The 18,063-nt window shown below is 44.8% G+C and overlaps 1 protein-coding gene and 1 long non-coding RNA gene across 5 annotated transcripts in view; one reads left to right on the forward strand and one right to left on the reverse strand.

The window, feature by feature from the left end:
* Window positions 1-18,063, forward strand: part of LOC139753701 (uncharacterized) — a 376,193-nt gene that overhangs the window by 259,020 nt on the left and 99,110 nt on the right. The window lies entirely within an intron of this gene.
* The window catches only part of LOC139753699 (nephrin-like), a 212,794-nt gene that overhangs the window by 193,483 nt on the left and 1,248 nt on the right, over window positions 1-18,063 (reverse strand). The gene's annotated exons all lie outside the window — the stretch shown is intronic.

An 18,063-nucleotide genomic window follows, 5' to 3' on the forward strand; every position in this document is an offset into this window, starting at 1 on the left:
ATATATATATATATATATATATATATATATATATATATATATATATATATATATATATATATATATATATTTCATCTCAGATGATGAAGAGAGGCTCAGACAGACCCAGCCACTGTCATGGACCCCTACCTTCTATACCCCACCTTTCCTCCCCAATCCCTCTTACCATCACACATTTCACCATAACTCACTGTGATGAGGATCAATAGGGCTTGCTCCAGCGCAGAAGCCAAACGCAGTTTCCTTTCTTGAATTCTTCCCCCACCCCCCGTGCCCCTTTCCTCCCCCTTCCCCCTCTCCGTCTTCTACCCCCCCACCACCCCCCAGTCGCAAGTTCTCAAGGGAGGGAAAAATGTGAGGGGAAAATTTTCGAGCCTGTCTCCGTGGGTGATGTGTGTACAATGGAGTCATCTTTATCACAGGTGTAAAGGAGCGAAATGCACCTCCATGGATAGTGCACTTCAGCAGCCTTCACCTCCACGATTTTCTTTGGGGGGAGGAGGAGGAGCCGATGATTTTCTTTTTTTTATTTTCCTCTTTAGCCACCTCTTGTGAAATGGTTCATCCATATAAACCGCGACCATAATTCTCTCGCTCCCGATCCCCCTTGAAGTGTAGTGTCGTCTGGAAAAGATGATTCCAGGATTAGTGATGCTCTCTCTCTCTCTCTCTCTCTCTCTCTCTCTCTCTCTCTCTCTCTCTCTCTCTCTCTCTCTCTCTCTCTCTCTCTCTCTCTCTCTCTCTCTCTCCCCCCCCCCCTGTGGTTGTATTCCAGAAGAGCCATTACAACTATGGCTTCATAGGACTGACACCTCTAACCAGAGGGATCTCTCGCAGAAGTGTCCTTCTGTAAGCTACTGCTCGAGTGGGATAGTCACTTCATTGATCCTTATTGTTCGTATGTCCTTTCAGAAGCCTCTTTTGTAACGCTTTTCCAGGACCAGCTTTTAGAAAAGAAAGATAATTCTACACATATCTTTTCCTCTCGGTTTTTTTCCCTCTGAGACAGTTTTCCAGAACCCCCCTGTACAATAGTCTCACCTGGGATCATCTGCTGGAACAGTCGTGGGGAACTTTATTTTGGAAAAGTTTTCTGGAATCCTCTTGTGAAAGAGTTTCCAGAATCCTCCAGTAGATTAGTCTTCTCGAAGGTCCTGCTGTGAAAAAGTCTCCCGGGAGGGGCTCGTGTTGGATAGCATTTTCCAGGACCCAATTCTCGAAATCTTTCCTAAGATCGTTTTAAAGTGTGGTATCTTGTGGCATCATCTTTGGAAACAGCCTTCCAGGATTCAGTTAAGAAGCAGTTTCTTGAGGAACTAAAGTAATTTTTTGAGGAACTGAAGTAGTTTCTTGAGGAACTAAAGTAATTTCTTGTGGAACTAAAGTAATTTCTTGTGGAACTAAAGTAGTTTCTTGAGGAATTGAAGTAGTTTCTTGAGGAACTAAAGTAGTTTCTTGAGGAACTAAAGTAATTTCTTGAAGAACTAAAGTAATTTCTTGAGGAACTAACGTAATTTTTTGAGGAACTAAAGTAGTTTCTTGAGGAACTAAAGTAATTTCTTGTGGAACTAAAGTAGTTTCTTGAGGAACTAAAGTAATTTCTTGAGGAACTAAAGTAATTTCTTGAGGAACTAAAGTAATTTCTTGAAGAACTAAAGTAATTTCTTGAGGAACTAAAGTAATTTCTTGTGGAACTAAAGTAATTTCTTGAGGAACTAAAGTAATTTCTTGAAGAACTAAAGTAGTTTTTTGAGGGACTGTCTTTAGTAATAGGATACCAGGATCCAGTCGTGGATTCATTATTTTCATGATCTTATTTAGCATTACAATATATTTTTTTTTCCCGCGAGATCGTCAGAAAGAAGTTCCTTGCACACTCATCATCTGGAATAACATCTTCTCACTCCAGTAATTCAGCTTTAAGTCCCTTAGTTTCTTGCGGAGTCCGGGTCTCGAACCCTGAGGTTAAAGATTCAAGGCTTCTTACCCACAGCCTCGCTCCCCCCCCCCTCCCTCTCTAGTGTTTCTTATCTCCCTTATCTCGTTTTTAGTCTAATTCATGACCTCTCCCTCACCTGCTCTGTCCGCTTCCTCTGCGGTCTCAATTTGTTGGAGGAACTCTGTTTCCCCTCGCTGTCTTTATCTCCCCCAGCTGTCAGTTCGTTCTCATTTGTTTTTATTTACCCCAACATAACTGTCTCCTTTACACTTTATGTCTCTCCGGTCTCTAGCTTCATGACTTCTGTCTCCTGCGGGATCTCTCTTTCGCGTCCTACATCTCTCTCTCTCTCTCTCTCTCTCTCTCTCTCTCTCTCTCTCTCTCTCTCTCTCTCTCTCTCTCTCTCTCTCTCTCTCTCTCACTCTCTCTGTCTCTCCCCGAGTCTGTCTCTCCGTCTGTGTCTCCTTCACGTCCTTTATCTTCTCCCGGGTCTCCATCTCGGAGCTTTATGACCTCGGTACCTCCAGCGTCACCTTATTATCTGATGAGATATCTCCCACGTTCCAGTATTCTCTCGGGCGATAAACAATGAGCATATACCCAGTAAAGACGTTATCTCCAGCAACCACGGCCGCCTTGGCTCACTTGTCATACCTTCCCCCGACTCCTGTTGGGGCGAAGGGGCGGGAGGCAAGCGGGAGAGGGGAAGGGAAAGGGTGAGGAGAGGAGAGAAGCTAGAGAGAGAGAGAGAGAGAGAGAGAGAGAGAGAGAGAGAGAGAGAGAGAGAGAGAGAGAGAGAGAGAGAGAGGAGTTTGTGTGAGGAAGGTATGTTGGTTGGATGCAATAATTTTCTTTTTCTTTTGTTTCTTTCGTCCAAGTGAAGGCTGATTATGCAGTATTCTGTCGACATTATTCATTGAGAAATGTAGATAATGCCGTCCTAACCTAACCTAACCTAACCTAACCTAACCTAACCTAACTTAAACTAAACTAATCTAACCTAACCCAACCTAACCTAAACTGATCTAACCTCACGTAACGTAACGTAACGTAACGTAACGTAACGTAACCTAACCTAACCTAATCGAACCTTACCTAATCTCGCCTAATCTAACCTAATTTGACTTAGCCTCGTCTAACGTGCTCTGGCATAACTCAACAACCTAACCTCATCTGACTTTATTAACGTAGACTGTGACCCCTGTAGCGCAGCGACGCGACCCTGGAGGACGACAGGTAACGACCCTTTAGGGTTCTGATGGCTTAGCCTGTGACCTCTAAGAGTCAGTCCCAAGGTCACATCATCATCACGACCCCCTAGGGTCGTAAAGGTTGTGCTCGAGGGGTCGTCCCGTCGTAATCAAGGATTCAGACATCTGGTCAACGCACAGTAGCAAAATCACACAGGGCGGATCTCCCGCTGGCAAATGGCCCGCCCACCATCCAGGTTAAAACGCAAAGAAAGAAAGAGAGAGAAAAAAAAGGACTCCACGTGTTGGCCATGGTGGGGCCGCAGAAAAAGGGAGCGACCCTGCAGGCAGTATAAGGGAGGAGGGAGAGGAACAAGTTGTAATCTGGTGGAGCAAAGAAGGCCGGGAGCTGGGGTCGCCAGGCAAGGTTGTTGAGGTGCGGAACATGACTAATGAGAAAGTCTTGTTGAGGAAGGGAAATGAAGACTCATGAAGGGAGGAGGAGGAGGAGGATGAAGAAGAGGAGGAGGAGGAGGAGGAAGAAGAGGAGGAGGAGGAGGAGGAAGAGGAAGAAGAGGAGGAGGAGGAAGAGGAGAATTCGTGAAGGAGGACAGTAGTGAAAGAAGGATGGAAATGAAGACAAATGAAGAGAAACTCTGCATTCTTTCTCCTTTCTATCTTTATGTCTTGTCGCAATGTTTTGCTTGTGTATCACAGGTAATCTAGTTAAGTGTACTATTATTATTATCATTATCATTATTATAATTATTATTATTATCATTATTATTATTATTATTACTGTTATTATTATTGCATAAAGATGATTAGAAAAATGAGAAAAATTCTTGGATTCATATTAAGGGCATTCGAATTTAATCTGAGCCCCAGTCCTTCATTCATGGCAGTTCACTGGCGCGTCCCAACCTGGAATGAAAACTGACTTCAATTTTGGTCTTCCTTCCTGAAGGAAAAGAAGGAAGAATGAGAGGCAAGAGCGCAGCGGCTCAAGCGACGCATGGCAGCAGCTGGCTAAGCGACTTCCGCTTTTCTAGCGGCGGTTCAGAGATGATTTGATTCAGGGATTCAAAATTATATCAAGGGCTTTGACCATCTCGATCTTTGGATCTAAGGCGAGATGCGTCTGATAACACTCGCAGTAATGGATACAAACTCGTGGACAGACGTTTTGACTTGGAATGAGAAACACAAATTTCGTTCAACAGGAATTGGTAATATATGAAATGATTCACGAATCACAGTGGTTCGAAGCAGCATCATACAAGCTGGCAAGAATAGACATGACTGTTTTTAAAAGACGTTTGGAAAGAGATTTTCTTTTTTCTTTTTTTTTTTTTTGCTTCCTCCAAAATTCGTAGATACTTTTCCTCGTCTCTTTTTTTCCCTTTTCATTAAATTCTATGTTATTTCGATTAATGCCCGGCCTTTAATGTGGACTTTCGAAGTCCGCGACTGGAGCCTCCAACGCAAAACTTTGCTTCGAGTTCACGACAGACGTTACCTGCGCCTCCAAGTTGACATGAATTCCTCTCCAAATTATACCTGGGAAAACCCTGACCCTAATGTGTAAGTTTCTCATCATCTTGCAGTATTACACATACACCCACACACACCCACACACACCCACACACACCCACACACACGTACGCTTGAAAGCACCCAGTGGTCTCTCTCTGCTTGAATTCTGTTGTATTTATTATTTATTTATATATTTATTTCTTCTTCTTCTTCTTCTTCTTCTTCTTATTATTATTATTATTATTATTATTATTATTATTATTATTATTAATATTATTATTAGTATATTCTTCTTGTTCTTGTTGTTGTTGTTGTTGTTGTTCTTGTTCTTGTTCTTCTTCTTCTTCTTCTTCTTCTTCTTATTATTATTATTATTATTATTATTATCATTATTATTATTATTATTACTACACTGCTGTAGGCCAGGGGTGTGTGCCAGCATTTGCCGTGCCACGAGAGCGGGAAACTAATTACCTGGAGCAGGGACGGCTGTCCACTGAGGTGAAGGTGGGTGGTGGGGGAACACGGGGGCCGGGGTGCCCACACCCAGGCTGGTAAATGGCCAGCGGGATACAATGAGCCTTTTAACACCGTGGGCTTCCTAGGCTGGTGGAAGAGAGGGCTTGGGAAGGGGAGGTAGGGTATGGGTGAGGGTACAGAGATGAGAGAGAGAGAGAGAGAGAGAGAGAGAGAGAGAGAGAGAGAGAGAGAGAGAGAGAGAGAGAGAGAGAGAGAGAGAGAGAGAGAATGAAAACGGTCGCAGGGTAAGCTTTTTTTTTTTCTATTCGTGTTGATGTTGGTCAAAGTTTTGTTGAATCTTATATGTTTTGAATGTTTGATCGTTTTATGATAACATTATTTGGTGTGACTGACCATCTGGGGTGGTCATGTGGTAAACTATGACCTTTATCCAGTCTTATATGGACATGAAATTCACCCTAAAGTACTTGATTAACAGAGGATAAAATGTCTTTGAAATATAATGATGCATATGGTCAGAAAGACAGAGTGTGTTTCTCTGAATAGCATTTAAATATTTAATCTTGATACAACATAAGATATCAAATGAGAATTCAATAAATTTTTTTCTCAAGCATTCCTTTAAGATTTGTGCCAAGTAACACAGAACATGTAACAGAATCCGCGAATCGTTCTTTTAGCATATTGTACCCGTCTTCTTAAATGTATATTTACGTTTCCCAATAAAACGAAAGAATGGCCACAGCAGGTATCACCCACCGGCCTTAGTTGTGTCAGTAATGGCACAGAAGATCCCATTTATCCCATTACCATCAGCGAAGGACTCAGCGCCCGCGGGAGATTGCCAATTACACGCACAATAGGAATCCTGTGTGCAGTTTCAGAAAATATCATTACCGAGAAATCCCCTTCGCTGTATCAAGGATGATTTATCATCTCGCCGGCAACACAGGTAAATGGAAATAATGATAATAATAGATAAACAATTTACTGGGTTGCTTTCGCGGTAGGCGATGCTGAATTCGCTTCAGCTGCCAGGAGATTTGACACACACACACACACACACACACACACACACACACACACACACACACACACACACATATATATATATATATATATATATATATATATATATATATATATATATGTATATATATATATATATATATATATATTACCAGACTTACTGTCAGCCTCTGAGAGAGAGAGAGAGAGAGAGAGAGAGAGAGAGAGAGAGAGAGAGAGAGAGAGAGAGAGAGAGAGAGAGGTGCCCCTGGACTCCGCCTGCGAGCGCTTACACCGGGAGGAACTTCTTCACCAAAAAAAGAATCCATCATCATCATTTCCCTGCTCCTGCGTGGGGCGCAGCCTCGAAGGTACGAAATCCCGGTTAAGAAAGAAAAAAAAAAAAAGAGATCCTGAGATCAAATAAGATTCGTGAGGGTATTCGCTAGACTCACGAAACTACTCGTCCGTGATGGGAAAGATTCGTTGGCTGCCCATATGGTTATATTAATGGCTTCACCAGACAGCATGATGCTGGGGGGTTCCTACACACCAGGCAACGCGGGAGCATTGCTGACAATCTGCCTTTGTTTACACTGGTGTCAAGTGTCGCTCCCAGCGAAGTGTTTGTTGACGCTGGAGAAAAGGATGGCATTACTTACCCTGCGGAGGCCAGGGTGACGGTGTTCCCTGATCACCACCAGAGGCCAGGATAACTTAGAGAGTTCAGTCATCGCCAGGGTAACATAAGAGAGGTTCAGTCATCACCAGGGTAACTTAGAGAGGTTCAGTCATCGCCAGGGTAACTTAGAGAGGTTCAGTCATCACCAGGGTAACTTAGAGAGGTTCAGTCATCACCAGGGTAACTTAGAGAGGTTCAGTCATCACCAGAGGCCAGGGGAACTTGAGAGGTTCTGTCATCACCAGGGTAACTTAGAGAGGTTCAGTCATCACCAGGGTAACTTAGAGAGGTTCAGTCATCACCAGAGGCCAGGGGAACTTGAGAGGTTCAGTCATCACCAGGGTAACTTAGAGAGGTTCAGTCATCACCAGAGGCCAGGGGAACTTGAGAGGTTCTGTCATCATCAGGGTAACTTAGAGGGGTTCAGTCATCGTCAGAGGTAACCCGTGTAGAGAGGTCCCATGATCAGTTCATTCATGATTAGCATTTATGAAAATTAAGGGGAATTCGAAGCACAATCTGATAAGATTACGTGAGATGAAAGATTATAATTAATGACGGGTTTGAGCGAGCGTTGGAGAAAATGACGCCGGGTTGATGGAAGGAGAGCGAAAAATGTCAAATTGGATCCATTTTTGCGCCCTGAATCGTGCACTCCATCTTGCGTAAATAAATATAAGATAGATGAATCTCTCTCTCTCTCTCTCTCTCTCTCTCTCTCTCTCTCTCTCTCTCTCTCTCTCTCTCTCTCTCTCTCTCTCTCTCTCTCTCTCTCTCTCTCTCTCTGGGGGTTCTCCAGTGCTGACCGTGTTCCCCGTCGAAGTGGAGGAGGAGGAAGAGGAGGAGGAGAAGGAGGAGGTGTTGTTGCCGATGCAGTTAGCCATCCAGAGCTCAGCAGACTCTCAAGACATTCCCCCCCTCTGGTCTGCAGGAGCGCAGCTGATCTCCCAGACGTGCACCTCATCCCATTGAGTGCTGCTGACCCTCAGGTGTGCGCCTCAGTGCAGCTGATGCCTAGGGGAAAAATGTAGCTGAGCTGAAGAGGGGGAGGGAGTTGGTCTTCAGAGGAGGAGCTGTGATTTGTAGAAGAATGACTACAGCTGGAAATGCAGGTGTGATTCACCACCTTGCGTGTGACCAGAAGCCGTGCAGCTGATCCCCCAGAAGTGCAGATGGTTCCCGGAGGTGCTGCTGATCCTCTCCCGAAAACCGCAGCTGAACTTCAGCTGTGCGCAGCTGGTCGTTGAGGTGCCAAGCGAGAGGCAAGACGAGTGATGAGAGTAAACAGAGACTGGATGACTGCTGAGGGGTGGGGGGTGAGGAGTGCCAACAGCATGAGACACAGACACCAGAGGAACAGATGGAGGTTAACTGGTGCCAAGCAGCATGAGGCACAGACATTGGAGAAAAACAGCCGGTGTTCAATGGTGCCAGCGGCATGTGGCACAGACACAAGGGCAACAGACAAGAGGCGTCTGTGAATGCCATTATTTAGCCCAGCATCGGTTGTTGACATGCTCTGGAGGTTATACAATGGTAACAATGACTCTTGATATTAATTAGCTCCAAACGCAAGCCAGATATACAAAAAAAAAAAATGAACATCAACAGTTCGTACACCTAAACTTGACAATCATTCCAATAAGAAAACATTTTGAGGTTGAAAAAAAAAAAAAGAAGAGGTTTAGTAGTGCTACAGATTGGCTAGAGACGAGAGGAAGGTGTACCCCGAATAACATTTGATAACCTGGAAGGATACCAAGTAAGGAATCGAATCTCATTCCCAGTACTGGAAGCAGTGCCTCCAAGTCTACCAAAGGGTTGGTCTGGACACAGAAGCTGTATATGAGGCGTCTCTACGAGGCCAATTCTGTACATCTCCAGGACTTGTTGACCCTGTGGCCGAGCGTCCCACATAGCAGGTATGTTGATGTGACCAAACCATGGAGAAATATTCCCTTCCTCAGCCAGTACCATATAATACAGTCCACATTCTGTACTGCTGTTAAACCGCCACTTTCCCACTGTAACCTGACCCACTGGAGTAACCAGCACCAGTGGTACCATCATCGGTCAGCTCCTACTTGAAACAACAGTTCAGCTGTCACGTGTTCACCCACCACTGGAGTAAATCCAGACCAGTGGTCCACAGGTGGACCACAAACATTACACAGGTCTCTGTAGGTGGAATGATATGCACCAACGAGTGTCGGCCGCCCCTCCTCCACCTCCACCACCACCCTCCGGTGTGTCTCCTGACCCGGAAACCCTCCACCACGGGAAACTCGATCCTCTAGACGCCTGACACGTATATCCAGCGAGCAGGACGGCAGTGAATTTACGGAAGAGATTTCCTAACTACCTCTGTCCGACCGGCGATATCTCCCTGGAGTTAACCCGCCAGATAAAATGAAAATACCTTAATAAACTCAGCTTGAGCCCGGGCTAGCTGTACTCCATAAAGGAAAGAAATAGGGCGGAGCGCCTTGCAACTAAGTGGCCACTGAGGGAAGGTTCCAACACTGCGCAAAATACCACTACGTGTTAACTGCAGGCTATAAGGGGAAGCAGAATGCCTGTGCTTTTAGAACAACATTGGTGAATTGTGGTAGTTATGGATACCCGAAGTGGAGAATTAAAGTCGAGACGTTTTATGGAAAAAAAGAGAAGACCCTCTGAAGAACGCTATATGGGGGGCGTTAAGAACCTTGTGTTTATCTCCGTGTTCTTAAGTGTCTAACAGGAGACTTTTGAACCTGAGGTATTGGATCACCAAATGACATGTCACGCAGTTTAAAACTGGGGGTAAATAGCAGTACTTTACACCAGTTTCCCCCACAATAACATTGCGTTTTCTGTTATTGTGACGTCACGCTGGTCCCCTTTTAGTTAAATTTATTCCCGACAGATAAATACCAGTGTGTTGTTTTTATCAATCATTTCAGACTCTGAGGTACGTTTATGGCTTTTATTTTTACCAGTTTTGTGAAAAGACCCCCCCCCCCCCCCACCTCGAGGAGGCAGAGTCCGGTAACGCCTGTGTATGTATGTATGTAGAGAGAGAGAGAGAGAGAGAGAGAGAGAGAGAGAGAGAGAGAGAGAGAGAGAGAGAGAGAGAGATTCTCTCTCGGTCAGAGACCTGTCACGTTCACGCTCTCGCTCACCTCACCCGTACATAGGGCATGAACTGATTGGGTGTTTACTCACCCAGAAGACAAACATATGTGTGAGTGGGCCGTGTGTAAGGCTCTCAGCTGTGGCAGTACCTTTGAAAAATTCAGCTCCGGGCCGGGAAATCACCCACCTTATCCTACATTCATGAATTTCTCTCCTGATTCAACATTTTCCTAATTATTTACTCTGCAAACATAACGTGGGTGGGTGGGGGGTGGGGGAGTAATGAACTACGACTCATAGATGTTGTAAACTTCGGTGATTTATAGGTGCAACGAAAGTCGAGCGAATGGTTGTAAATATAAAAAAAGTCGAGCGAATGTTTGTAAAAAAAAAAAAGGTAGAGAGAGTGGTTGTAAAAAGTAGAGCGAATGTCGGTATGATTATGTTCGTTCAATGTAAACCAGAGGAGTTTACCCTTGGACAGAAAACGGGATATAACGACATTCCCCCCCCCCCCCCCCCCCCCCACGTGGACATTGACCATAGACAACACAGCATTACATTCACAAGAATAAACCCTCGTAAATGTGTAGCACTGCCCCCACACACCACACAGCCTCCCTGACGTATATGCCTACCCCCACACACACCACATAACCTCCCTTACGTGTATGTCTACCCCCACACACACCACATAACCTTCCTTACGTGTATGTCTACCCCCAGACACACCACATAACCTCCCTTACGTGTATGTCTACCCCCAAACACACACAACATAACCTCCCTGATGTGTATGTCTACCCCCACACACAACACACAACCTCTCTGACGTGTAGGTCTACCCCCACACACAACTCATAACCTCCCTGACGTGTATGTCTACCCCCACACAACACATAACCTCCCTCGGTTCATAGCCATGTTTGCCCTAGACAACCGAACAGTAAAAGATTAAGAAAAAAAATAGACACTTCATGCAGACCCAAGTGTCATTTTAACCCCACTCAGCCGCAATGATAATAGCCTCAGCGCCCACTATCTTTTAGTTCCTGATAACACGACTGCTGACGTATGAAAATAAAGAATGTATACGACCCATAAACCTTTCAACTGCTCAGCGAGAGTATGTGCTTCATGCTATGCTGATTTTGCGTCAGTGGTCCGTCCCACACTGCAGACGGGAATAAATTCCTCGTATGAACAGGAGGAATAATACATTACCAGGGGACAACACAACCAGGGACCCGCTGCTGGGCTGACCTTAGTCTGGGATCGAAGGCTGGATTCCAGGATCACTGGAACAACTTGAACACGCTGGGCCAAGATGTGAGAATAACGGTTCAGAGTTCAGGGCGAGGTCTGCTGCTCCCAGAACACACACACACACACACACACACACACACACACACACACACACACAGTGGCGAGATACAAAACGTAATAGTCCTGGGTCCAGGGAGGTTAAGCCCTGGGTCCATTCTCACAAAACTCCTTTATTAGAAAATGAAACTGTAAATATATATTTCCGAGAAGCAGTGTAGCCCTCGTTTTCTACCCGCAAGTTGGCAGTAGACAACCGGCGCGGGTCGGTTAACCCGCCCGCAACACTTGATGCACAAAATCAGATGAACAGTTTTCCACACACGTTCCCCCTCGTAATAGTTTTGTGGATATAGAAAACGTTTCATCATATGTCTGTTGTAAAAGTAAATCTATACTGTTTTTTGATACAATATATATATATATATATATATATATATATATATATATATATATATATATATATATATATATATATATATACAGGAAAATGAAACGCGGTAAGTTCCTAAGTGCCTTTTCGTGTAATGCTCACATCGTCAGGTGATACCACTCGTTTACCAATGGCGTCTTAACTACGTCTTTTCCTTGCATATCAACCGACTGTTCTACGTCTTCTATCTCATCTTGTATCTCCCCTGACGCTGTGATCATTGCACGAAAGTGCACTTGGGAACTTACCATGTTTCATTTTCCTGTGGTTTTATGCATATACTAGAGCACGCGCACCACTGTGACCTCTTGCAATATATATATATATATATATATATATATATATATATATATATATATATATATATATCATAACTCTTATGATTAAAAAGCTTAATTACAAGAAATTGCAGGATAGTGAGTTATATGCAAAGTTGGTTGCAAACATACTTCATACACAGACGTAAAGAAATTATGCCATGTGTTTGTAGATGGTGTACAAGACGCTGGAGAAAGTCTCTCTCAAAGAAGGAAAAAAAAAAATAGGAGAAAAGTCTCCCACTTAAACGAGTTATTCAAGTGGAGCACTGCAGGGGGTGGGCACGGGGGCAGTGGTGGAACTGAGACCGTGGCAAAATTTTGCCTCGATATGCAGACTGGGGAAGTCTCTCTAGCTGGGTGATATTGCCACCCCGGAGGACATTATACAGAGCTGTTGTAACATCTGTGACGGAGGCGGACGTCTGGAATGAACACTAACACGAGAGTAAGAGTGAGTGACACGGGAGGGAGGGGAAGGGACACACTGGAACGGAACGATGGGTCATTTTTAGCACACACAGGATCGAAGGACGGCTTCGAGGCATTTGACACCTCCCCCCAACCCTTCCCCCACCCTTCCCCCAGTGAACCCGTCCTCCTGGAAGGAGAGAGAGAGAGAGAGAGAGAGAGAGAGAGAGAGAGAGAGAGAGAGAGAGAGAGAGAGAGAGAGAGGGTTGGGAGGAGGAGGAGGAGGAGGAGGGAGGGACAAATGACTAGATTATACAGAAGGGATAAATATATCCTCGGGGTAGCAATCGTGTGATAATGACTCCCACAATCTCGGGGTCTGATCTGGCATATATGTGACCCCGGCCTTGAACGATGCCGTAATATTTCACGAGCCCGACGAGCCAACCAAAAAAAAAAAAAAAAAAGAAGAAGGGGGAGGTTTCCGGGACGTGAAGTGGAAAGATATTACCGTTTGATTTCCGAGTTCGATGTGGCCGGCGTTCGGTAGCGGCTGATCCCCTGATGATCTTGTGGGTGTAACTGTCCCTTATCATCTCTCTCTCTCTCTCTCTCTCTCTCTCTCTCTCTCTCTCTCTCTCTCTCTCTCTCTCTCTCTCTCTCTCTCTGGGGGTGGGGGTGTGGGGGGACTCTCCTCTGCCAGGTCACCAGGACACATCTTTGGGGGTAGATGGCCTTCTCTTAGGTCATCAGGACACATCTCTAGGGGGTGGGCGGTCCTCTGTCAGGTCACCAGGACACACACATAATTTCTCCCCAGGACACAAAAGTGGACGAAGGACTGCTTGTGGTTGGCAGCCGTCCACCACCAGTCTCCCCCAGGTCTCGTAATCTCCCCCTAGGACAACCCTGACGGCAATGTACGGCAAGGTATCACTGCCACCCCGGGGACAACACTGTTGGTAGTGACACCACTCGACCAACTTCCCCCCGAGGCGCGTCGCGTCGACCTCAGTAAAAGGCTCTGCTGTTGGTTCGAGCGGCAGCCACCAGTCTTCTCGGGAAGATATAATGGCTTCCGTGGCCGAGAAAACTAGACATTAATCTTGCCAGAGTACTGGGCCACCCCCCCACCAGCAGAATTAATTACCGAGTTCTTTGACCTGTTCCTAATCTCTTGAAGGGATTGGGGAATTATTCCCTGCGACGCTCGACAGATTACTGCCGTAAAGCAGCCGCCCCCGCCTGCGTCGCGCGGGAGGAGCAGGTCATCACTGCCCATGGGTTGTGTGGCACCACAGATCCCCTCGGCCGCGGGGTTCTAGTGGCACCACAGACCTTGGGCTAGGTCGGGCGGTTACAAGACTGGTAGGCCTGTAATGGCCCGTCTCAACGCACCAAATCGTTACAAATCGTATCTCAGTTCCATTATTATTTCATCTTCTGTCATATGATCAAAACAATATATGATAATAATAATAATAATAATAATGTCTTCTTTACATTAAGTAGTCCTCGCGCTATCTCCGAAGTCTATCATCTAAGCCTGCAGCTCAGTGTTATAACAAACTTCCTCATAATAAGAAGTTAGTCCACCTGACTGTTCGTTCCTGCAGATCTGCATTTAGCACGCCATGTAAACCCTTCATGACCTGGTACACCTCGGAAGGAGAGAGGTTCCTGAGATCTTCCCATTGAAGTGTTCTGAATCGTCACAAGACCCTCACGCTTGTGTTACGTTTCGTCAATATCTCCTGCAGCATCTCTGTTCTTCCTCGGGGTTTATGTTGCATAGTCTACCGGTCTACATCTCCAAGCAAGGACCAGGGACCAGGACTCTCAGTCTGTGTTTTTATGTTTCTTTCGGGGGTCTGTGTTTTGATGAATTCAGTTACAGAGCATCTGGTTCGTCTCTGTGACCCCCAATATTTCGTTTCATCGATGCAGGGGGGCAAAAGAATTTTCTGGATCCTTCTCTGTTTTACCCCGAATTTATTCCATTCTAAATGATGGCGTCAGAACTCGCCAGTATTTTCCAGTCGGGAAAAAAAGAAATGATTTCCAATCGATTCGTCAGTACTCTTTCTCGTTTTGAATGTTCTCACAACCCAGCCTGCCACCTGTGTCGTTGGTTAGAGTGGATTTACTGTGCCGTTTTCTTCAAAGATGAAGCCGTGGACACTATGGCTCTTGAGAAGTATGACGCACCTCTCGTGTTTTGATCGCTTCTCCCTTTTTACCCGTCCAGCGACCAGACTTTGATTCGATTCCGTAGTTCCTTCCGTGACGCCCGATCTGAAATCTTCGTGGTCCTTCCCTGACACAAAAAGCAAGACTTTTTTTTTCTCTCTCTCCTTCTTTGAACATCATGTCATTCTCTGACGTCTGAAGGGGCGATCAACATTGTCCTCAAGTCAGTGAGACTGTCTTATCAAATCGAGTGTCATCCGCAAAGAATGACACGTAGCTGTACTGTGTATTACCATATCTCATCACGCACTTCGTTTCCAGTGACCTAGGCTGCAGCAAATGCGTTGAGGATGGGCGGAAGGCACCTGATATTGTATGATGTTTGGCAGAACAGGCTCCCTAAACCCCGGTCTCCTAGGCTGAGAGAGAGAGAGAGAGAGAGAGAGAGAGAGAGAGAGAGAGAGAGAGAGAGAGAGAGAGAGAGAGAGAGGCACATCTGTCAGTGTCAGATGTATGTTTAAGAAACGTGTAGGACCAAACTTGTTATCCTAGGGAACAGAATTGATGATAATGAAGTCGAAATGTGATAGTCATTACAGCTAACAATTACACTCTTGGAATTCTTCGTCAAAGGCCTCATAAAGCCACCTTGATCATTTCTTAGTTGTCACATCTTATGCATGCATTTTCTAAGCTTTTATCTCTTTTGATGTCAAATATTGAATATTCCTGAGTTGTGTCTGTAAATACATCAGGTCTTCATTTTTTCCCCTCCCTCTCTCCCAGTGTAGTCTGCGTTCTAGCCAATATGGTTCACGAAACTCTTAAGAGACAAGATCGTCCAGATGTAATTTCGCCCCGTAATAGGGAGATGCAGGGTATCTGATTTTTTTTCCTATTAGGTCCACCTCTTCCCTTAATACCCTTCTCTGAAAAAAAAAGAGCCATACGACGTGAGGGAAACTGGCTTGTACTTATAATTTTTTTTTTAGGGTGGATGGGATTGCATCGCTATCTCCTCGGGACATGGAGGCAGTAGTGTCAGCAACTCTTGAACTTTCCAGGATGGTATCGGTGCTGGAACCTTTCCAGGAGTGTTAACAAAATTGCCTCGTGTGTATATATATATATATATATATATATATATATATATATATATATATATATATATATATATATATATATATATATAGAGAGAGAGAGAGAGAGAGAGAGAGAGAGAGAGAGAGAGATGGGTGTAACTGGAATGCTTGAGGTCATAACGCGAGTAAAAAAGGTAAGAAAATAACCTTTGGCGAGCCCTTTATCAAAGTCACAAGATGAAAGGGAGTTCATTCTCTCTAAAGAAAGCCTTCGCTTCATGTGAGTCCGTCATGTCCCTGCTACGGAGTGTAGCACAGCCTTGAAGCAGCAGGAGTCCTCTGGATCCTGGATGGAGGGTCCTGAGAGAGAGAGAGAGAGAGAGAGAGAGAGAGAGAGAGAGAGAGAGAGAGAGAGAGAGAGAGAGAGACCTGGCTGCTGGAGGGGGCAGCTCCTGGGGCGGCGCCCTGCGGGCAAGAGGCGATCTCTCCCTCAGGGATATCGCAGGATCCCCGGGGATGATGGCCACGCCCTTGATAGCCAGAGACGGCGCTTGCTGGGCCTTGGCATGTTCTCATGACTTCATCAGCCATGTTGTGATAGATCCTCTCCACTATGTCTTTATACACTCTCTTTGCGGTGAGCGATACGCGCTGTCCCGCCTCGTAGCAGAACTTCATCGTAGGTACTCGTAGGTCTGTAGGTGAATAAGTACAAAAAATCGATCATTTGAGCTGGATTTCCTCATTGGTTTAAAAATGTAGGTTTTTTCTTTTTCCTGTGTTAATTGTTATCATTTCCTTATCTCACAAACCTCACATCATATATCGTCAGTCAGGGGCTTGTGTATACATCAGTCCTCTACGTCGTCTGTAGATCTCCTAGTCATTTCCAATCTCCTCTTCGTTTTCATCTAATGTTCTCAAGAATATGACTTTTCATCACTCTGCTCTGTAATGTACAGAAACAAGGTCAGGGGAAGCAATGCATTTTTCAGTGTGTTGTTACGTTTTTGCGTCGCTGGGTTAGTTCCTAACGCCACACCCGGCTAAGGACTAGCAATCCTAACTAGAAGTTTGGATCAGAATCTAACGGACGTTCCAGCTGTTAGAACCACATCGTAGTGAAGCGGTCTGTTGACAGCCACATCCACCCTCTTGATAGCCACGTCCACCCTGTTGACAGACACACCCACCCTCTTGACAGCCACATCCACCTTCTTGACAGGCACATCCACTCCTGCGCCACCATTGCCATCTCGTCCAACATGTGCCGGTCAGTTTTCTGTGGTTTGAGTGTCTCAAAGCACAAATAGTCTCAGCGTGTGAACCATCTTGCTCACGTACATAATGCATGTTCATCACTAAAGACCTGGGGGATGATCTCTGAGGGATGGTGTCCCCTGGTGCATAAGTGACATCCCAGGCCATCCCGGAATAGTCGGGGACGGCACATCCCAGGCCATCCCAAGCAAAGATGGCGCTGGATGTTTCAGTAAGTACGATCATGAGTGGTGTTTTAATTATCATTTGTTTAAGTGATGGTGAATTATCAATATTATTATCAATATAATTATCATTATTATTATTATTATTATTATTATTATTATTATTATTATTATTATTATTATTATTATTATTTCATTATTATTATTATTATTATTATTATTATTATTATTATTATTATTACTATTATTATTATTTTTATTATTATCATTAGTATTATAGCAGTAGTAGTAACAGTAGTAGTAGTAGTAGTAGTAGTAGTAGTAGTAGTAGTAGTAGTTGTAGTAGCGTCATATGATCACCAGTGGTATCACTTCCCCACCTTGTAGTGCGCCCACTGCACTTGATCCCCTGTTAACAGCGAGAGGACACCCCCAGCTCCTCCCACCTAGCCCATACTTCACCCAGCCCGCTCCCCGTGAACTGGAGCGGCCGTGACAAACACTAATTGGGCGCTTCCTGCCTAGCCATATGAACCGAAAAATCAAATTTTGCCTAACAAGGTTCCATATATAAATCCCAGCTGGTTCTACAGCGAACGCCGTCGTTTTGAAATACGTTGATGTATGCAGGCGAATTTCCGTATTCATGTGTGTGTGTGTGTGTGTGTGTGTGTGTGTGTGTGTGGGAGGGGGGGGGGGGGTGGACAGATTACAGACGTGCTGAAATTCGTATGATGATTAGATTTTGATTTGATGATTATTATAATCATCAATCTTGCTGGTTCATGGTCAGAATTGATTAGATTTTGATGTAATGATTATAATAATTAATCCTGCTGGTTCATGGGCAGAATTGATTAGATTTTGATGTAATGATTATAATCATTAATCCTGCTGGTTCATGGTCAGA

Source organism: Panulirus ornatus, chromosome 15 (genome assembly GCF_036320965.1).
Source record: "Panulirus ornatus isolate Po-2019 chromosome 15, ASM3632096v1, whole genome shotgun sequence".
Taxonomy (NCBI): domain Eukaryota; kingdom Metazoa; phylum Arthropoda; class Malacostraca; order Decapoda; family Palinuridae; genus Panulirus; species Panulirus ornatus.